The sequence below is a fragment of the Perognathus longimembris genome, chromosome 11 (assembly GCF_023159225.1).
Source record: "Perognathus longimembris pacificus isolate PPM17 chromosome 11, ASM2315922v1, whole genome shotgun sequence".
Lineage (NCBI taxonomy): Eukaryota > Metazoa > Chordata > Mammalia > Rodentia > Heteromyidae > Perognathus > Perognathus longimembris.
In genome coordinates, this window is record NC_063171.1 from 36,901,018 (window position 1) to 36,923,994 (window position 22,977).

A 22,977-nucleotide genomic window follows, 5' to 3' on the forward strand; every position below is an offset into this window, starting at 1 on the left:
CCTCAGACCTCAGCTTCCTGAGTAGCTAGAATTACAGGCATAAGCCACTGGTGCTGTCTTTTTATGGTTTATAGCTTATTTCTTTTTATGCTAAATACTTTTCCTTTGTTAGTATGTGCCACAGTTCATTTGTCCATTCACTGACTGAAGGACATCTTGATTGCTTCAAGTTTGGCCAATTAGGAATAAATGAAGTTGCTATAAACATCCATGTGCGAGTTCCTTTTTTAGACTCAAGTTCTTAACTTCTTCGAGTCAATAACAGGGAGCATGGTTGCTTGGATCATATGCTAAAAGTATATTTAGTCTTGGAAGAAACTGCCAAACTGGCTTCCGAAGTGGCTATGCCATTTTGTATGCCCACCTTCAGCAAGTTCCTGTTGTGCTACGTACTTGCCAGCATTGTCGGCTCCATGCTCTTTTTGCAATGTTATGCCACTTTAGTAATGCGAAATATGTGGCATACAATATAGTAGGCTACTGGAAAGTCTGCCATCGCTCTGTTTATATATGTGAGTGTGAATATAGACACACTGTTACATAAAAAAGCAGGACATAAAAACCTTCTTATAAGCAATATAGTAAGTTACTAGAAAGTACACCATTGCTATATTTATATATGCAAATGTGAATATAGATCCACTGTTACATTAAAAAGCAGGACATAAAAGTCTTCTTATAAGCTGATTTTTACTATAAATACCTGCAGGAATGCTGAAAAAAAAACCTCTCAAGAAAAAGCAGGAGATTGAGATCTTGAGAACTGTGGTTTGAGACCAGCCCAGGTAGAAAAAAATTTAGACTTTATCTCCAAAATAACTAGGGAAAACTAGAACTGGAGTCATGGCTCAAGCATGAAGCATTGAGTTCAAACCTCAGTACTGCCAAAAAATGGGAATATTTCAGTAGTAATATTTTTTTTGGTCAGTTTTGGGGCTTGAACTCAGGGCCTACGTACTGTCCTGGGGCCTCTTTGTGCTCAAGGCTAGTGTTCTACCACTTGAACCACAGCGCCACTTCCAAGTTTCGAGTGGCTACTTGGAGAGAAGAGTCTCATGGGGACTTTTCTGCCTTGGCTGGCTTTGAATTGTGATCCTCAGATCTCAGCCTTCTGGGTTGCTAGGATTACAGGTGTGAGCCACTGGCACCCAGCTTCAATGCTATTTTTTATTTTTTTCCCTCCAGGGAAGTTAAAAATGTGTTTTGTTTTGCAGCATTGAGGTTTGAACTTAGGGCATTGTGCATACTGGGCTAGGGTGCAACCATTGAGCTCTGTCTCCAATGCTCAGGCTCTAGTCCCAGGGAAATAATTAAAGGCAGAGTATGGCATGCAAATGTGAAGATATAATGTCCAGAATCCGGGGGCACGGGAAGAGGAAAAAAGGAATAGGAATTGAGGGAGGAGACAGAACAAGGTGTATCTCTCCAGGCCATATTCCCCAATGACCTCCTCCTTCCAATCAGGTCCCACCTTCCTGATGGCCCATTCAAATACCAACACATCAGTGGATGAGCCCAGTGAAGAAGAAGAACATGATCCAATCACATCTAATAGTGCCACCAGCTACATACCAAGCCTGTAACACACAGCCTTTGGGGGAGAGGGCGACACTTTATATCCAGAACCAGAACACAACCATCTGTCGAGGGCTGTCAGAAGGATTACATGAAGCAAATTGTGACACATTGTAAGTACTCAGTAAATGTGAGCTATTATCTTCCCCTCTATCTTCCTCCTCCTCCTCCTCTACATTATGATTGTCATGACCATCATCCCACCATCACCATCACCATTACCATCACCATCACCATCATTATTCCAGGGATCTCAGAAAGCCTTATCCATCCTATGGCCCTGTGCTGTGCTCAGACACCACTCAGTAAGACCTGCAGTGGGTTCTCCCAGTACACTACCCTCCTCTGCCCAATCTCTTGCTTGTGTTTCTTGTTGTTTAGAGTGGAAATATCAGGTTTTCAGCCCGAGATTGGCATCAAGAGTGCTGTTAAAGCCCCAGTCAACATCCCTGTCTCCTGGGCCTGGCCCTGTCACCCGAGCCTTGGGACTGCTTGCCTGCCCTTCTCTGTCCTGCCAAGTGGCCACTCAAGTTGGTTCCACTGTGCCAGGAGCTCAGTGAGAAGAAACCAAACTCCAGGGCAAGAACTCATTTGCATAGAGCTGCCTCCCCTTTTCTGGAGGGAGAAACACCAGGCTGGCAGTACCCTCTAGAAAATGCTTGCAACCAGCCCCCTGCCTCCAAGACACTCTGACTGTCTGGGAGACCATCTGAATCACTGACCCTGCAGATCCTAGACTTTACCTGTCATTTAACTGTACTTCCTTGTTTATCACAGAGCTTGAACTGAGGCAGGAGAAAACAAAATTCTCCCAGGCACCAGGATATAGAAAAAAATAGGCAAGATGCTAGCATTTACATACTGAGAGATTGGACACCTGTCTTCAAGGAATCAACCCAGATATGTCAGCAGAGTTGTGTCTAGGGGAGATGGGACACAGAGAATATTGGGGTCAGGAAGGCCACAGCTGAGGCCAGTCTGCTGGTCTATGAAGAACCTTGGCACAAAATAGCAAAAGCAGCCTGCTCTGTGTGAAGTACTTCAGCATGCAGCTTGGAGAGGGGGTAGGCTTTATTTATTAGTTTATTTAGCAGGGGGCTGGGGATGTGGAGTTCCCTTCCTCTACCAAATACCTCTGAGCCAGATGTACAAGGACTGACAAGATGACTGAATGCACAGCAGCCCTTAGCTCGACGCAGCTGTATTTGTAGCAAGCCTTGGGGTCAGCTAATTTGGAACAGCCTCTTTGAGGAAGATCATGAGACTTCTGGAGCAGAAGCTGGGAGGTGGAGGAGGAAGCATGAAGAGCAAGACTGCTGAGGAGTACCTTAATGGAGCAGCAAGGCCAGTCTAGTAGGATATAACAACTTGTATAAATTCAAGGGAGATGGCACATTAGTAACTCCCAAGCAGAGGAAAGGTATGGTGGACACAGTGGATGTGGTGAATGATCATAGCTGGAGACTGGAGAGAAAGGCTACAGAGCAATAGAAGCCTGGCCTGGAACTTGGGGATCAGATGCTTGCTGCCCTTCTAGGTATTTTGAGAAGAGGAAGATAATCCAAAGTTGCCTCAGTCATGGGTCCTCCCTCCCTCCTTCTCTCCCTCCTTCCTTCTCCTTCCCTCTCCCTCCCTCCCTCCCTCCCTCCCTCCCTCCCTCCCTCCCTCCCTCTTTCCCTCTTCTCTTCTTTCTTTCTTTCTTTCTTTCTTTCTTTCTTTCTTTCTTTCTTTCTTTCTTTCTTTCTTTCTTTCTTTCTTTCTTTCTTTGTTTCTCTTCCTTCTATAATCAAGCATTCTCTAACTTACGTCTTATAAATGTGGTTTTGTGTGTATTTCAAGTACTTAAAAGAGGTAGTCTACCTAAACAGTGATGTGTTGGTGACTGGAGGTGGGGGTGTAGCTCCATTCCTCTCTTAGACCTTACCTCTGTGGCCTGTCATCCTGCCACAAGGAGATCTTCCATGAATGGAATGTGTTAAGCACCACAGGGCCTGAGCAACAACATGTTCCCTAGAATCTTGTGCTGAGCCGTAACTGTGCCTTTGCTCTCCAACCAGTTTTCTTGACTTGTTCAGTGTGGCCTGTTCCGAGGCCCTGTCAGGCCTCTCAGCCTGGAACCTCCCAGGTTCCCTGTCTATATGTGCTTTTCCCAGAGAAAATCTCTCCCAGTGCTGCCCTCTGTGGCTTCGCCTGCGGCCACAGACTCCTGATCCTTGGGCCCCTTCTTTACTCGGAGGGGACCATCTTATTAGAAACTAGATAACAAAAGAGATGCGAATGGAAGCTGAGAAGAACAAATCTGAAAGTAGCAATGAGTGAAGATAAGGAAGACATGAGATGCTACATGAGAGAAGTGAGGCAGGTCCTCAAAGAGGACTCCTCTCACGTTGTGTGGTAGACACTGGACATCACGACTCGAGGGGTAATTTAAACTCAGCATGTGGCCATCATAACCTCTAGTTGCAAACTAAGATTTTGCTTAAATCACGCAAATCTCTTGTAGTATCCTTTGTGATAAGCTTCAGCCTCAAGGGTTGGAATCCTGATCTGACACTTTTTATACCACTACTGCAGGCAAGCCCCTAACTTCCCAGTACCTCATTTTCCCATCTTGAGGTTTACTGTGCCCAGAAAATACAGATACTAACTTCCGGAGCTCATATCCCCGATGACTTATTTGGTTCCTATTGACTCTTCTAGATGTTCTCTTTTGGAAAACAAAACAAAACAGGAACCAAAACCAAAACCCTAAAAATTAAGAGCTGATGCCAATGGAATGGCTCAAGGGGTAGAGCAAGGTTCTTAGTTCAAACTCCAGTACTACCAAAAAATAAATAAATAAAAGCAAGCAAACACACAGAGATCATCACTTGTAAAGCCCTGAGCCTAAACTATCAAAAAGAAAAAGACAGAAAGAAAGACATTTCACAAAATAAAAATAAAAACTGTTTAGTGCCAGTGACTCACATTTGAAACCCGAGCTACTTAGGAGGCTAAGATCTGAGGATCATAGTTCAAAGCCAGCCAATGTAGAAACACTTGATGTGAGACACTTGATCTTCAATTGATTATCAAAAAGCCAGAGGTAGAGCTGTGCCTGAATTAGTAGAGCACCAACCCTGAGCAAAAAAGCTGGGAGTGCCCCGTCCACACACACACACACACACACACACACACACACACACACACACACACACACCTTGACATTGTGCAGAAGACTATAGATGATGGATATGTGTGTGTTATAAAACATAATTTAAGAATGAAAACTCGATTTAATATCCTCTTGTAAGATTAGAACATGAACACGACAGTTCTGTGGAAGCTGGCCTCACTCCCTGTTCTAGAATGTCTAAACTTTTTATAATTGCCATTCCCACTCATTCCACCCTGAGATGACTCTTCTGCTCTACAAAAAAGGTAAAAACCATTTGGAAGGAACTTCTCCAGAGACTTTTCCTTCAAGGTATCTATCTCCTTCTTACTCCTGCTCATAGATTCTTCTCGTCTCTTATCTCAAGTGTTGAGTGGAGCATTTGTGTAGGGTTTGGGCTCCAGGGATTGATTTAATGAAAACAGTTTGCTTCTTCCTTGAGATGGAGGGTCAGGAGGAAGGGTGGTCAGGTCCTCCGCTGACTGTTATCATCCCTATCTTGGTAGAAGCCATGGAAATGGAAAAAAAAAACATTCTGGAAAGATATAACTACAGGAGACCTAACAAAATGTGATGGCTTCATCGGCCAACAAGCCAGGGAATACGATATTGGGTAAAGATGAAGATTAAAGTTTGGTTTTAGTTTCTTAGTCCTCTTGACCAAGAGTAACACAGAAGTAAGGAAGTCATGAGCTCTTCCAGCCTTGGGAGGAAGATGCTGAGTTCAGTTTGAGGCTAGTCAGGTGGTAGAGTGGAAATCCCCTGTAGATGACCAGAATCATGGAAGTGGAAGCTCCAAAAACTGTGTAGGGTTGGAAACAGAGGTTTGACTAGCAATCAGAGATGCCGTGTAAGAGACAAAGTGCAAACTTACAGAAAGAAAACACAAATGTAAGACTGACCCATGGGTGTTGAGGAGGAGTGGCTGTAGGTTTGGCAGTGTAGTCTCAGTGGAAGGAGACAGGGCCATCCATGGCCTTCTCCCTGTTCCATGGTAAGGAGCTTGAGTTTTATATTTATAGGCAATTGGCAGTGACTGAAGGTTTTTAAACTGGGAAGTGACAAGATCAGGTTTGCTTTTGTAAGAGATATACACTATTGACATCTAATGAGATCTGAACAGTTATTAGAGTGGAGAAGGCATGAAAGACCAGTGAGGAAGCTGCTGTAGTAACTCTGGTGAGGGGTGATGATATCTTGGACCATAGCAATGATAATAGGGTAGAGCGGAAGGGGGGGGGGCAGTATGAAGGTGGTTTAGAAAGTAGGTGTATGATTGGACAAGGGAGACTTGTCTAGGATGGCTGCTGAGTTTCCAGTTGGATGATGGTAGTATGGCAGAGAATGAATAAAGAGGGACACTCTTTTTTTTATTGGCATACATTAATAGCACAAAGGGTTTTATTGTTGTAATTCCATAGATGAATACATTGTACTTTGAACAAGTTTATCCCCTCTTATTACATCCCTTTAACTATCCTCCTTTCTCTCCCCTTTTAAAACAGCATTTTGTGGGTTTCATTGTACTATATTCATCTATGTATAAGTTCATATTTGTATATGATATCTATCATTGATCTGTCTTTCATGGTCATAACCTGTCTTGCTCATACTTGAGTACCCCTGGGAGCGAGATGACATGTTCTATTTTGGATGTGTTGAGTTTGAAATGGATATGCAGGTGACTGCATGTATTGACTCATGGGGAGTAGTTGAAGCTAAATGCTTGGATGTTTTTTTTGAAAAATAATAGATATATAAGTGACTATTAATTATTCCACAAACTATCATAGTTTTTTTTCTTCTCATCTATTCTTCATTTTATACCGGAGTTTGACCAGATCCTTTAAGTGCTCTCAAGCTTTGAATGCCTAGACTGTGGGCCCATAGAGATCCTTTTGATATCCTTTTCCTGTTTCCTTCAAGCTCTTGAAAGGAACCATGTGGATTTTAGTGTAACATTTTCATCATTTACACATTGCTTGGACTGTCACATTTGGGGCCACTTAACTAAACTTACTTTTTTTGTGATAAAACAGTGCAATAGTATTATTTGCTTGGCATGGGTATTAATGACTCCAAGAGTGTATAATAAAGACCCAGGATTCTGGGTTTTCATTCTGCTTGCTCTCTTTGGACAGTTGTATTTTGTTGTCACACAAACCCACTTTATCTTTTAAATCTTTTCAATGAACTTACTTTTTTTATCTTTTCAATGAAGCTTATATTCAGAGTCTGCAATTACAATGTGAATGACTACCTTAATATTCTGTTGCCCTTAGGGAAAAATCCTGCAAGTGAAAATTATCAACCAACTTGAGTAGTTTCTAGAATGAGTGCAGGTGTTAACTCCACGCTGAAGAATTGGCAGGTAGACATGCTTATGCTCTGTGTAATGAAATGCCCCTGGGCTGTCTTCTGATCTACTTAGGTACTCACATAATCTTACTGTATATTTTATAAACAAAGTAGAGGAAAGAAAACTTAGGGTAAGAAAACAGTTTGCACATTCTAAACGATGTCACTTTAAGTTTGTTGATTACTGTGTAGTAAAATATTTCTTTGATTTTTTAAAGTTAAAGCTGGTATGGCAGCCCTGCAGGATGGTCTTTAAACCATTTCACCGTAGCCCTGAATTTCTGTTCATGTAGGAACAGAGGTTATTGGGAGTTTGAAGAAAAGTGGAAAGGTAGTTTCTAGTACATTATTTATTTATTTATTTATTTATTTATTTTTGGCCAGTCCTAGGCCGTGAACTCAGGGCCTGAGCACTGTCCCTGGCTTCCTTTTGCTCAAGGCTAGCCTACTCTACCACTTGAGCCACAGCGCCACTTCTGGACATGTTCTGTATATGTGGTGCTGAGGAATCGAACCCAGGGCCTCATGTATATGAGGCAAGCACTCTTGCCATTAGGCCATATTCCCAGCCCTCTAGTACATTATTTTAACTTCTATGTGCTCTCTCTTTTCTTAGTAAAGTTCTTGAAAGGGCAGCATATACTTGCTAGTGTGAAGTATAGGCTACCCTTCTCACTTTTTAATAATTGTTCTTTGTAATCTAGTTTCCACTATGGTCACTTTATTTATTTTTTTTTGTAGGTACAAGTTCTTTTATTTCCCATGCATCGTTAATGTTTTGAGTTCTGGAATTCATGGTCACTTTCTTGAAACTGGTCTTGAATATCACTAGTGACTTTCTTATTGTCAAACCCAATGCTTCCTCTCTTTGCATCCACTGACATTGTTACAAGCTCCCCATTTCTTGTTTGGCTTTTGTGACTTCCCATGCTCTGTCTCCTTTCTGCCTGGATGGTGGATTCTCTGTCACTCTTTGAGGGGGGTGGGGTCCCTCTCCTTGTCCTCTAAATGCAAGCCTTTCTCATTCTCTGTCTAGGTTAGCTGTCCATTATGCACCATCTTTGTTGGCATAGTTTTCATCCACCCTGTCTTGGCAGCAGTAATCGCCTTGCTTCCCTCTGACTCCTCTCTACACCTCCCAGCTCTGAACCCATCAATTTCTTGCCTCACTTTAGTCCCGTTACCAGTTTAGCTCCTCCCACTAATGATTTCATAGTTTACTGGACTGCTAGATTTCAGGCCCTGTGTGATCTCTGAAGCCTCCTTCCTTGTTCATCATGACAAGTCAGCCCCTAAATTGTTTTCTTTTGTCTCTTTTGTACTCCAGTCTGTTTTCTTTGTTCCACCTTTCACTATTACTATATTGATTATAACAATTACTTATTTCAATTACTGTGTACATTATTGAAATTACTTTCTATATATTCTACTTGCATATAGTTTCCATTTTCCTCATACTGGCTTGCCTACCTCCAGACTACACTTCCTAACCTTATGCATGGTTTTATCGCCATTGCCAATCTCTCTCAACTGCTTTCTATTGCTTATAGAAATTCTAGAATGGCAGCAGAACTACTCTATTTAGTATAGGTCTTTTCCTTTCACATCTATGTCTGAGGGACCTAACCTTTAGTTTAGTCATTCTGTATTCCTTAATGATGGCTCTGTGGTGTGTGTGTGTGTGTGTGTGTGTGTGTGTGTAGGGATTGAATCCAAGGCCTGGTGCAAAGTAGGCAAATGCCCTACCATCAGCAACATCCTAGCTTCAATGAGGGCTTTATGAAAAGTACTTTTTAACTTATATAGTCTTTAGAAGGTAAGCTTTCTAGGTTATTTGCTCTAATTTCTTTTTTATCCATGCTCCACACCGTAGCACTGGATATTGATTTGCAGTTAAGTGTGTGTGATAATGAACATGGAGAAATCATTATTTTCTTCTGTAATAAATACCAAGGGTGGAGAGTGTGGATAAAAAAAAAATCTATCAAAACGTGTGTTGAGATAATGAAAGAAGTCTTTGGTGATGAAAAGGTTGGGACATCCTCTCTGTAGTTAGTGGGAACAGTTTGAGGCAAAGTCCCAAGCAGAATTACATTTTCATGTCCTCTGGGAACTCCACTTACTTGGTTCCTCTGCCTCAAGTGTCTGTCCTGTCATCTCCTAGTACCTGAATCCTCTACATCCTTTGGGACCCTTAGCAGGTATCATTTCTTTCCTCCCACCTCTGCTGGGAGCCCTCTCAGTGGAGTGACCTTTCCCCTTTCTGCAAGACTTCAGTGTCTGCTACACTTGGCTGCCAGTTTCAGCCTTCTGTTTCCTTGCCACAGGAAGCCTCTATTGGGGGGGGGGGGGGTGACGTTCTGAGGATTTCCCACCCAGCATTACTTAGCAAACGGTGAAGACCAGGGAAATACTCCTGAACGAGTCCCATACCCCAGAGACCAGGCCTGGTCTGCCCAATCTCACTTGCAGGAGCGGGCAGCCCGCAGGGCCAGTGGAACTGTTCTGAATTCATTTCCACTTCATTAACTGGGCCCCAGCCCCGCCCTCGCCGCTCCCTCTCTGGTTGCTCCACTCTGGATACCACCGCCTTTCTTCTTTCTTTCTTTCTTCCCCTGTCATGCTGCCAGCTCGGCTTCCATCGCACCACGTATCGCCTCTTCATCTCTCTTTCTCCCTAGACTCCGTCTGGGTCTCTGTCTTTGGGTGTTTCTGCGCCTCCATCTGTCTGGGTCTCCCCTTCCTTGCCCACTACGCCACGCCCCCCTGTCCAAAACCCTCCAATCCCGACCGCTAGGGCTTGGCGCTCCACTCTCCCATTGGTCACTCCGGATCCCCCCCCCCCGCCCCCGTCCGCCCGCCCCCCTCCCCCCTCCGGGCCCCTCCATTCACACAAAGTTTGGCTCTGGTGCTGCGGAGGGAGGGGGCGGCCCGGCCCGGCCCAGCTCTGCCCCCGGCCGGCCCGACCCCGGCCCCGGCCCCGGACAAGCCCTTATCTGATCCCAGATTCGGGTTTAAGAGTCCTGGCTCTGCCCGTCACAGAGCTCCTCTCCTCACTCTTGCCCGCCCCGTCGGTGCATCGGTCCCGCTGCCCTGCGGCTCATCCAAGGGGCCACTCCGCCTCGGACCCAAGGTAAGACCCTGGCCCCGAAGAAGGAGTGCTGCCGCCCTGGCCGGGGTCCTGTCCCCTTAGCTCTCCAAAGACATTGGGGTCCCCGAATCCCGAACCCCTTACTCCCTACTGATTGAGTCCCTTCCTTCTGCCATGGCCAATCCCAAACAGAGCCTTCCAGAAAGAGCTCTCCATGGAGGGTTCACTCCCTCTAGGATGGTCACCTCAGCCTTTTAATCCAGGAAAGGGGTTTTCCTGCTGCCCCCCCCCGCCCCTTGGTGGGGGGAGGAGAAGCAGACCTGCAGTTGCATCGGTTTCTACAGCGACCACCACACATACCCATGCAGCCACCACGCAGGCATTGATTGCCCCCTCCTCCCAGCAGACAGCTCCCCCGCCCCCACCATTCAGTGACATTCAGTGACACTCAGATAGTGACACTGGTCACGCGGGGAGCGAACACATAACAAGTTAGATTAGGGAGAGACAGAGCCTGGAGTGCCTGGGAACCCCCCCCCCCTCAGTCTCTTCCTTTCATTCCCCCTGGACGCCTGCTTCAAGATACCCCACCCTTCTCCTCTGCCCCCCACCTCTCTCCTTCAAACAGGTGAATCCTTCTGGAGTGGGAGGGTGGATTATGATCTGTATATTTCTCCTCCAAACCGGGATGCTCTTCCTGTTCCATCCCTCTCTCCATCAGAAACTAACCAAGGGCACCTGTGTTAGGAGAGATGAAGGTTGGAACTTCCTGATTTGGGGGGGGGGAAGAATAGAACCCCAGGATGGGCATAAGAAGGACAAAACTGGGGGATGGCGGGGGTGGAGCCTCAGTGCTCTTGAGATTTCATTCCTGTAAAGGAAGCCCCCAGGCAGGTTGAGGCAGAGTAGAAGCCAATGGTACATTTGGACCCAAAAGGAAGCTGGAGCTGGGGGCCTGATCAAGTTGTGTATGGCTACAAATACTAACTAAAGATTTCTGGCCTGCATGTCCTTGATGTGGTGTTTGGATTTTTCCTCTCCATCAGAACTGTTTTAGGTAATCTGGGTGGGAGGGAGATGACGATGATGATGATGATGATGTTTGATGATGATGAGGAGGAGGATGGAAGACTTGGTGCCTTCCTGTTTAGATGTTGAAGGGGCATGGAGTGTGTGCTGGGAAAGCCACCAATGAGTTCAGTTTAGTTTTATCCTGAAACCCTCTCCTTGATCTCGGAGGACTTTTGAACATGTTCCTTGCATAATGATGGGCGCCAATCTGTGCCTAACAGTAGGATTCTTAATTTCCTGGGATGTAGACTGGGGATGGGGGCCCAAGTCTAGAGGGAACCAGGTGTCCTGGTGCATAGCTGGTTCTTCAGGGAGGAAGAAAGGGTGGTGAGAGGGGAGGGAAGGCTTCATGCCAGGGAGAGGGTCCAGGACTGTGGAAGCAGTAGGCATGGCCCAGGCAGTGCCAACTCCTTCCCCCCCTCCCATTGCCCCAGTCCTTTGGTGGTGGTGGCAAGGGAGGGAGGGAAGGAGGGGGAGTTAGGGGTGATCTGGGCCAGTCCAGCCTCCGAAAGCTCTTGCCAACCTGGGTCCTGAAAGGAACTGCTGTTTTCTGAACCATCTCCCCCAGCCCCCACCCAGAACCCAGAGCAGCCAAGTTGTCTCAGCGGATATCAAATGGCAATGACTCTACTGGGGGGGGGGGACTGGGGCAGTTTGGGGGGGCAGGGTTATGGTCCCATTTCTTCTGCAGCTTTAATACAGATTCCCATATCTCCTTCCTACTCAAAGGAAAAACCCCATGTCTCCTCAGCACCAGCCCCACATCCAGCCTTTGGGCGCATATGTCTCTGTGCAGGAATTAGAAGCATCCCACACCTCCTCTGTGTGGCCCCCCACCTGTGCCACTCTACATGAGCTCATTTACAGCTCTAGCTTTGTTGGCTTGGCTTAGAAGGGAAGTGGCTGGCAAAAGCCCCAGGGACCTTGTTTGGCTTGTCCTCCTTAGGGACCAGAAGGCTGGGATGCTTGGTTCTGGGTGGGCTTGGATGAATTCACTGGAGTTATTCAGGTATTGGTGGACTAAGATTTAGGAGTCTTGGGGTGGGTTATGCAGAAAGACCCATTTCCTCCAAGAAGATACCTGGGTCTCCTAGCAAAAGGTTGGGTTTCTCATATAAAATAGACCTTAGCTTTGGTGAGGAAGGACAGACACTTTGGGCAATAGAGCCCTCAAGTGTTCCTCCTAAGTTTATTTAGAACAGAATCAAAAATCTCCACTCTCCCTCCCTCCCCGGCCTAGATTCTTCTCTTGCCTGACTGGTCAGTGCCACTGTCCCAAGCTCTCCAAGACAGTAGTGAGGCCCTGGAAGGGGACAGAGAGGAGGGATAACACAAGGCGGAATGTTGAGATGAAACTGCAAAAAGATTAGAGCCAAGGGAAACATTTGGAATTCAAATGTTTCAGCACCCAGTGAAGAGAGGTTGGCTGGGAAGGCTCTGGGGAATGGGAGCATTTGCAGTCTGCTGTGTCCCTCCCTCAGTCTTTCCCTCTCCTATGTTGAGATCAGTGCTTTTTTTTTTTTTTATATGAGTTTAGTATCTGTGTTATCACCATTCTTCATGGAGAAAAATCCATCCTGGGTGGGCCCTCACCACCCCTCCCCCTGGAGAACCTTGAAAGGGCAAAGAAAGAAATTGTGGGAGCAACCCTCCTGTGGGTGTCTGCCAGCCTGGAGCCTGGATTTGAGGTGGTGGGGAAGGGAGGGGTTGGCTCTGGAATGTGGGGGAGAAGTCAGAATGGAACTGTGTAGCCTTGCTGGTGGTAGCTGGAGCAGTGGGGACTGAATGAGCATGTCAGGCCTCCAAGAAGGTCTAAGTAAGACAGGAGCTGGCGTACATGGCCCTACTGCAGCTCTTCCAGGGGCAGAAGACCTAAAGGAAGGGTTGAGAGAGAATATAGCTTCAATTTCAGGAAGCACACCCCATAGATGAAAAGACATTTGAAATGAAGATTGGGAAAGAAGGGATAGAGACTTCTGAGAGAACGCATACACACACACACACACACACACACACACACACACACACACACACACAGAAAATACTCCTACTATTCACACAAACAAGCCCACCATTAAGGCTTCTGAGGAGAGCCTTCCCCTCGACTTCCTGGGTTTAAAATCCTGGTCTAACTTAATAGCTTTTCATCCTTACCATGGTGCTAACAGGGTTAGTAATAGTTGTGAGGATTAAAAGAGTCAATATTTGGAAAGGGCTTAAAAGGTGTTTAGCATGTAAAAAGTACAGTTGGCTGTCAGTGTTCTCAGGCCTCTTTGACTCTACTGTTACCTTTCTTGGCTTTGACTTATCCCACTCCTCCATGGCGTTTCCCACCCCCCACCCCCACTGGTAATTCTGTTCTAATTCTCTGTCCTTCATCTTTATGGCATTTGCAAAGGTAGAAAAATGATCAAGTAGTTTAAGAGGAGGTTTCTGTGTTATCCCAAAAGGCTGGCTGTCTTGTAACATTGGGTCTCCACAACCACAGGCTTATAAGGTGTTTTTTTTTGCCAAGAAGATGTGCAATCTTCAAGCCAGGGTTAATAAGGTGTGAACTGTGCCATTAAGTGTCCCCTGAAATTTCCCTCCATTCTCAGCAACATCTCTGTTTCAAACAAGGACACCAGCTACATCCTGTCCCCTCATCACCTACCTTTGCTTTCCCATGATCTCTGCCTGGCTCTGCTCTTTTTTCCTCATCCTGCCCGTCCACTCCTGCTCAGCTTTGTCCCAACTTCTCTGATGTTTACATATCCTACTCTTCTGTCCTTGAATCAGCCTGTCTATCCCTTGAGCCTTTTTACCCTAGCTCCATTCCCGTTCTCCTTGATTCTGTCTCTCAGCTCCACTCTGGAACCCTTGCTAGAACTGTCATGAAGCACATATTCTATCTTGTCCCCTCCCTACCTAGACACTCCAGTTCTCATCAGATAAAAATGTCCCAATCACTACCTTCAGCACCCCATCTCTTGGGGATGTTTTGTCAGATCCCATTCAGGGAGATTGCATCTGAGGGCTGTCAGTCTCTGAGCTAGACTTTTTCTCCCACTCTGGGCCCTCTGATAGGCCGTTCTAAGCTCCACCCTTTGCAAATTGCTGTCCTTCTGTTTCTGTCCCTGCCCTACTGTCTTGCTTTTTACCCCCTTATAGAAGGTGGGGATGTCAGAAGGGCATCCTGTCTCCCTCATTAGCCTAGGGAATCCTCTAGGGCAGGGCTTATAGCTCTGTCAGGTTAGGGTCTCCATGAAGCAAAAGTATTTCTTCTGTCCCTGGACCCCTGACACTCAGCAAAGGGCTTGGATTCTAGGATGCAAAGTGGCTGTTGTCAATCTTCACTCCAGAAAGGCCAGAAACCTTTGTGCTTGCTTATGTGGGAGCGGTCCCTGGCTTTAGAGGCTCATGTGGGTATCCTGCAGTGGGACATGGATATGACTTAAATACAGCCTTCTCCTGTCAACCATACCATCCTGTATATATAGCTTAACCCAAGCACTAGGACCCCACCCAAACTCCAATCCCTTAAGCATTGTTGCCCAAACAAAACAATGTGAGTATCCAGGCTCCATAGAGCCCTTCTCCCCTTACCTGGGAGGTCGGATTCCAGCCTTATATAGGCTTTTCAATGTTTAGAGTGGAACTAGGGGGTAGAGGTCAGACTCCAGTCTGGGATAGTTCCCAGACTCTCTTGCACATATCTCCGAGCTGTTGTTTACAAGGTAGGAGATGTGAGGACACCTTATAAATTGAGTATAGGCCTGGCCCCTTAGTGTAAGTAGGCCTCTACCTACCCCTGTTCCCAATCCCAACTTTTAAACCTAGGTATATGTTTTTGCCCCATGTCTCTCCCCTAGCTGACTCTATGACAGAAAAGACATGGCAGTTGGTAAGATGAAAGTGCGCTATATTCGCTAGAGCAGTGGCTCTCAAACTTATTGATCACAGGACCCCTTCACACATAAAAATGATCAAAGGCTCCAGAGCTTTGTGTGAGTGTTTATCTGTCCCTATTAAGGGTGCTGGGAATGAACCCTGAGGAACATTGGGCACAGTAGCTTGTGTCCATCATCCCAGCTATTTGAGAGGTAGAGATCAGGAGGTTTGTGGTTTGAAGCCAGCCTGGGCAAAAAATGTTGGCAAGACCCTATATCAACAAACAGGCTAGTTGTGGTGTCAGATGTCTAACCCAGGCAAGAAGCTGGAAAAATAAGTAAAGCACAAAGGGCTAGGTGCATGGCTCAAGTGGCAGAATACTTGCTTTGTAAGCACTAGGTTCTGAGTTCAAACCCTTCTATTACCAAAAAGGGAGAGAGAAGAAAAAAAGAACCCAGGAGAATTAAAACAATCACTGAAGAATGACAATGAACCCTTTGACTGTTAATTCAAATGACTTATTTTTAATAAAAGATAGCTATATTTTCTAAAATGGGAGGCTTAACAGTGACTACATCTTACATTTCCACAAATCTTTTTAATGTCTAGTTTAATTTTGCAAAAACGTTGGTTTCCTTTTCTATGTGCTACTGTATCCAGTATGTTGCAATATTGTATGTGATTTAGCTTCCAGAAAACTCCACGAACATTCTTGAAATAATAAAAGTGAAACAACGAATGTAATATTCACATAATTATGAAGATAGGTTTGACCTTATAAAACTCTGAAAAATGTCTCAGCAACTCCCAAGGGTCCCCGGGCTGCAGTTTGAGAGCTGTCCACTTGAGGAGCCTCTGCAGACATTTTCAGAAAACCTGGGTCTGTCATTGTCCTCTTTGGCTGGTTTCCTTCTACCAGGTCTGAATGTGTTCACTAGGGAGAGCCACAGGGGCTGTAGTTCATCCTTTGGGTTCTACTTGAACTTGAGTCTTTAACTCTACCATTCACTAGCTCTTTCACTTTAGGCAAATTCTCAACATCTCGGCAGTTCTGTTTTCTCCTCTATAAAATGAGGCTTTATAAAAGCACCTACTCTTTAGAATTGCTAAGAATGGAATGTCCTAACCCAAGGAAAGTGCTTAGCACAGTACTTGACAAAGTAAATGCTTATTAAATTGCAGAGCCTCGTCCCTAAATCCACTGCCCATTTTAATGACCAGAGGGCAGGGAGATGCCAGGCGATGCTTCCATGGGGCTCAGAGAGAATTGGCTTGCACAAGGTCTCAGGGTAAGTTAACCGGCTGGTTGGCTCTCAACTAAGAGTCTGACTCCTAGCCCTGTGCCCCCGGATTCTTTATGTGGGGCAAACAGAGAAAGCGTGAGAGGGAGGTGAAGGAAACAGAGCCCCAGCAATCCCAGGGCCCATTTATTCCAGCCAGAAACCATGAGGGTAGATAGCAAGGACTTCTTGACCTTAACCGCAATTGAGAAGAAGGGATAAAAAATCTGGAAAGACATCCTTAAGCCAGGGAGAATTTTTTTGTCTTCCCTCAGAGAGGGCAGCTCTATAAAGTGTACCTCGCCTTCCTTCCTGGGCTCACTGGCCTAGGGCAAAGAAACTCTGTGATTGGGCCACTCTGTGGCTTAGGCAATCCCCATGCCCTGTGTGATACCCATGTCTGCTGTCAGAAGCTCCTTGTCAGCTGGTGTCTTCTTCTCCACTCTCCCATCTCTCCAGGGCCTGAAGTCCCCTCTCCTTAGGTCTCTTCCCTTTGTGCTGCAGGACATGGTGTCTTTGGCAAGGCTGGTGTTCTGGGGGCTTCCTGGGCAGAAGAAGACAGGCCTCTTCTCACCGTGGGAAGGGAGCAGGTGAATGGGGAAGATGCACACTCTACAGAAGAGATCACTTGCTCTCAGGCCCAACTCCCTCGAGTTGGGTGGCTGCTGCCCCTAGTCAACTTGCTTGAAGGAGCTCATAGGTCACTGTAACTGCTTCCTCTGGAGTGGCTTCCATAGTCCCCACAACAACAGCAGCAGTGGAGAGCCTGTAAGATGGTAGCACACAGGAATCTGAAATCCAAAGACCTCCTAAACCCTGAACACACGCCCTTTCTGAATTGTGAAGGACCGGATCCCACCCCTGCCCCCAAAAGCCTGATCACTCTGAGACCTTGCTATCTAGCCCTCTCTTTTGGCTCTTTTTTACATACAATGCCCTTGAATAGAAGGCCAAACTGAGGTAGGAGGTGGATGGACTCAGATTGCCCACCCACTTCCTTCCAGTGCCACCTGGGACCAAGGGACCTGGCTTCCTGCAGCCCACCCCCCCCTCCACCTCACCCCTCCTGTCCCTGTTACTTTCTCCTTTTAGAAAGTATTTTCTGGCAATTGGCAGGTTTGAGGCCCTTAGTCAAGTCTCCCTTCCCCAACTACTGGGCAGTGCCCCCAGGGGAGCCCCAGAGGGCTAAGATCTCCAAAGACTCTTCAGCCCTGCCCCACCCCCTGTCTCTCTGGTTGCCAGCAGCCCCCAGCTCCCGCCCCTGGGCTGTGGGACGGTGAGGGCTGAGGGGCTGGCTCTGCATACTAATGTCCTGCCCATTGTCAAAGCCCCTTTGTGCCAGAGAGCTCCATTGAGGCGGCTCTGGGGCGGGCACAATGGGGGCTCTGTCCCTGAGCTCCCCCAAACAGTCACCTGCTTTCAGAGCCTCCCCCCCCACCCCCCACCCGGCCTAGTGTCCCATGGGCCCAGAGAGCACGGGGGAGTAGGCTCAGGGCCAGGGGGGGAATGGGTAGAACGACACCCCCCCCCCCCACTCCCTGGACAGGCTGAGGAGATGGGCATTTGACAGTGCTGACTGTGGAGGGCATAAGAAGAGACAGGCCTGGCTCACAGCAGGCGGGGGCAGTCTGTGGAGGGAGTTGGAATGCAGGTCTGAGAGGCCCAAGATAGAGCAGGGGCACTCATAGCCTGCCCACACCTCCTTCCATATGCCCAGCGCTGGGGCCCATGGCTGCCCAGCCCCCTCCTCCTCCCACTGCAGGGACTTGCTTGGGCTCATATATGCAGAGACACACAGGCACACACTCATCTATGCAGTCCCACACACATGCATCCCCCGTGCCCAAGCGGATGTGCCCAGACAATATGCTCAGTGAGACGCACAGACGGGCAGCGCCCCAACATCCACCAGCAGCTTAGGCACCTGCATACCTCCTTCCTGCCACCCCAACCCTTTTCCTCTTTGCCTCCCTCCAGCCGCTGCAGGTACCTGGGCACCATCCCCCTCCCTGCCCCAGCTGCCCTCTGCTGCTCTGACACAGGTTATAACAAGTTTGCACTTGTTGTGACCTCAAGAATGTGGCCCTGGGGCGGGGAATGTCCTGCTGGGCCTGCTGCCCCAGACTCTACCTGCTTATACGTTAACCACAGACAAAGTCTCTGAGCACAGTTCCCCTACCCCCACCCAAATCATGGAAGAGTTCTGTGGGCCAGGACCCCCACCCGCCCCCCTCCCCTGAGCTGAGTCAAGTTCACCAGATGGAGAGATGTATAAATAGCTAACTCCACCTCGACCCAGTGCAGGCCCAGGATGGCTGTCCTTGGCATTTACTCAGTGTACTCAGGCATAACCCAGCATAACCTCACAGTCCTGTGGGCAGATGGGACTGTTGTCATTTTTCCCAGGGGGGCCCTGACAGGTGAGATGGGCTTTCCTGGCTGTTCTAGAAGGAAGATAGTCTAGAAGGAAGATCTCTTGCTTCTAGTTTTTCATTTGTTTTCTTATTTCTTATTTATTTATTTATTTTTACTAGCTATCTCTGGATGTCTCTCTACCCCTGAAAGAATTTTGCCAGTCAACCTTTCTTTGCCTTCCCCTAGAAGAAGTAGGGTGGCAGTTGTGACTAGAGGACCTTCACTGGGCTTCTTAGTCTAGAAAGAACCTCACAAGATCCTTTTGACCCTTCCCTTGCCTCAAATCAGGGCAATCAAACCTCCTTCCATTTCCTCCCCTCACGCTTAGTCCCATTCCTGCTGCCTACAGGCAGTCGCTGCAAAGAGCAACCCTACCACCTTCTCAGCTGGGCTTAGAGTTGGAATCTTCTGTTGACTAGAAGTCTTTCATGATGTCCAGCTCTGGCCTTCCCAGTTCCTATCCTATCCAGATCCTCCGAAACATGGGTGAGATGGGGGCTGTCTATGCCTCCCCTACTATTCTAATCTGGGGCAACTTCTAGCCATCTGGGGCAAACACCCTAAAAAGGGATGAAAGAAAGGCCTACTGGGAATCCAGGCTGGGGACTGACCCTAACAGTGGTGTGCTGGAAGCTGGGAGGTAGGCGGGAGCCCAGATGTAGTAACTGTGGGAGGCCAGAGAGTTAGGCTCAGAGTGGTTCACTCCAGTGCGATTGTAACCCAACATTTTTCAACATGTTTCCCTTACATAGGAATTGCACAAAGAACTGGAGGATCCATTCCTGCTCCCCACTGCTTATCTAGATGACCCCTCTAGTTACCGCATGCTGTTTGCTGCTTAAACCACTTCGTCCATTTATATTTTGTACTCGATCCAGCCCTAATACTCTGATGCAGCTATTTCTGCCTCCAAATGTCTTTCTAAGTGTCCCCTGCTGGGGAAAGAAGTCTGCCCAGTGTGGGACTTCAACCCTTCTGGTGAGATGGAGCAGTTAGCTATTTTGTAAGGGAAGCCAGTGAGGAGCTCTCCTCTGAGTCTAACTCTGTTTCCAGTCAGTGATTGCATACCATCCTGATGCCATCCTCTCTTCTTCAGGGAAAGCTGGGGTAGGGTAGTGTGGTTGTCTCCCAGGGTAAGGGTTGACACCCTGAGACTTCTCTGTGAAGGTCAGAGACTGCCCTACCCACACCAAAATGACTTCAAGAAGGAAAGGGAATTGAGAGGACCTGCCAGGGGAGCTGGCATAACTCCCATACATGAATCATAGGCACAGGCACCCATGGCTCTCCATCCCCACCAATGGTGCAGATAAATTGATTAGGCAACAGCAGGTAAAATTTGACAACAGGAAGAATGTCCTGAGTACAAGGTATCACCAGGCATAGGAGAGGGATCGAAAGAGGTGAAATCGGGCTGGGGATATGGCCTAGTGGCAAGAGAGCTTGCCTTGTATACATGAGGCCCTAGGTTCGATTCCCCAGCACCACATATACAGAAAACAGCCAGAAGTGGTGCTGTGGCTCAAGTGGCAGAGTGCTAGCCTTGAGCAAAAGGAAGCCAGGGACAGTGCTCAGGCCCTGAGTTCAAGGCCCAGGACTGGCCAAAAAAAAAAAAAAAAAAAAGAAAAAAGAAAGAGGTGAAATCACTCACACACCTGAGGAGAAGTCCCCCTTTAGTCACCTACTGAATAAAATCCAGGTGGCCTGGGCGATAGTTCCTATGATTCCCAGACCTCCTGTGAGTGGTGGGGATTTCCAACCGTAGCAGAACTCTCCTATCCATTTTCACAGCCTCTGTAGGACACTCCACTGACAGTGCCCTCTCCCCTCCCCCAGAGCCTTGCCATTTGCTCCTCTTGTTGGCCAGCTGCTGTCGGGTGTTAAGGGAGACCCTGAGACCAGCTAGATGGGAGGATGGGATCAATCACATCCTGGGTTGGCACTTGGGCTGGAGGAGCTCCGTGGGTAACATTCCAAGGATGGCTCTACACCAACTGGTATTTTGGGGACACCAGAGTCAGACCTTGTAGAAAAGAGAGAAGTTAAGACAAAGAAGACTAGAGTTATCATTCGGATATAAAATGACATATCCCACCAGCAAGCCTCGTGATCTTGTGATCTTGGGAAAATTACTCACTTTTCTAGGTCTTGGTTTCCTCTTCTATAAAATGAGGTGATAGAATGGGATGACCACAAAGGCCTCCCAGCACCAACATCCTAGAATTCAATGGCTAAAGGACAAGTGCAGGTTGTGTGAAGCAGGCCTGGATTCAACGTGCAGTGTCACCCCTACTAACAGAACTCTTCAGTCTCATTTCCATGCCATTTAACACGAGAGCTACCACGTAGCTAACAAACACCCTCCTGGGGAGGGCAGGGTGCATACATGGAACATCAGCACAATCCTGGCACTCAGGAAAGGCTGGGGCAGGGATGTTCGTACTTCATTGGGAACACAGGGGACAGCACAGCCCACATGGAGGTAAGAGCACCCATAGTGGGTTCCCAGAGAAAGCTGACACCGTAAGGAAGAGTGTAAACTGGGATGGGAGGAGCGCTCCAATAATGAGGTCCCATTATTTGTAGGAGTGTGGTGCGTTCCAGAAGTAACAGATGTTTGGTGTGATTGGTGAGTAGAGAATGTGTGTGAAGGGTGGATAGGGATAGAGGATAAAGAACATCAAAACTGGAGAGATTAGAAGCCAGATTGTAATAGACTCTGATTTGCCTGTCATTCTAGGAGCTCGAGAGGTGCTCCTCCCCCCACTTCTATTTAGTCCTTCTTGTCCAGCTTCTTATCCTTGTTACCTTGGCCACACTGGCCCAGTGGTACGAGGCCCCCCAAGAGGACTATTCAGGCCACGGTGAAGCTTTTGTTCTTCTGTTGCCTGGTTCTACAGCAGTTTGGGACCTAAGCCTGGCATTTTCTGTTTCTCTCTTTTCTAGCTCAAAAGAGTCTACCTCCCAAGGGAAAGATTTCTGGAGTAAAGATTCCAGCATCAAGGCTAAAGGAGGGACAGTCAGTGCTCCAAAGTGCCCAAAAGTTCAAAGGGAAGCTCAGAGGCAGGATGTCTTCAAGGATTAAGTGTGATTCACTTTGACAGGGGGCCTGAGGAAAGAAAGAGTGGTAGAGAGCATCAACCCTATAAGCTCTTTTAAGTCTAGAAATACTAGAAGAAAACACAAAGTTGAACAAGACAGAGGTTAAGAATCACTTTAGAGAAGACTGCCTTTTCTAACAGATGGATGGATCTTCTTGGAAGAAGGGAGCCTATAGAGTAACCCCTGTGGGACTTCCCCTTGGAGTGCTATGCTGAGAGTGCCTTCTCTCCTGCCTCTTGGGTCCTTTACCAACTGGGTCAAGCCCTCCCTTGTACTATCCGGTACAATGTCAAGATGAGAGACAAGCAAGTGTATAGAGAAGGGACTGTGTTGACTGGGATCACCCCAGCTCCTCTCTCATCTAAGGTGGGGACCCGAAGCCTCACAGCTTTTATGCTAGAATGAGGAACAATCTCTTCTCTAGTTTCCCTTGTCCTCCCTGCAGGCAGCCCTCAACCCCAGCTTATCAGCACTAACCCTGCTCTCATTGGACATTCTCTAGTTTCTCAGAGTCTGGTGACAGATCAGGTGACAGAATCTAATCTGGTGACTGTCATCCTGCTCCTGCAAAAACCTTCCAGCTGCCTGGAGCCCCTAAGTTTAGGGGCAGCTGCAGGGATGAGGGGTCAGTGGGTAGTTATCAAGACACATATCTCTCTTCAGTGTTCTATATCACAAGCCTTTCTCATCTCTTAGCAGGTTCAGAGGGCTTTAGAGGAAACTTCATTTTGGGAATTATAGGGGGTTGGGCTACAGTACTAAATGTGAAGTCCTCTAAATTTTTGGAGTCAATCCCACTCCACAGATCACTGAAAGCAGAAATAAGGTAGTGGTTTAGCCAGGCACTGGGTGGCTCATGCCTATAATCCTAGCTACTCAGGAATCTGAGATCTAAGGATCACAGTTTGAAGCTAGAAGAAGAGTCTGTGACCTCTTATCCCCAACTTACCATCAACAAGCCAGAAGGTGGGATGTAACTCAAGTCACAGTGTGCCAACCTGAGGGGAAAAAGCCAAATAAGAGCACAAGGCCCCAAATTCAAGCCCCAGTACTAGCACACA

The 22,977-nt window shown here is 47.3% G+C and overlaps 1 protein-coding gene across 1 annotated transcript in view; it reads left to right on the top strand.

The window, feature by feature from the left end:
- The first annotated feature begins 9,996 nt into the window (after window positions 1-9,996).
- The window catches only part of Kcnj10 (potassium inwardly rectifying channel subfamily J member 10), a 29,349-nt gene continuing 16,368 nt past the window's right edge, over window positions 9,997-22,977 (top strand). The window contains exon 1 of the mRNA XM_048356934.1: window positions 9,997-10,220. The gene's annotated coding sequence lies outside the window, so the exon portion shown is untranslated. The remainder of the gene's footprint in view (window positions 10,221-22,977) is intronic.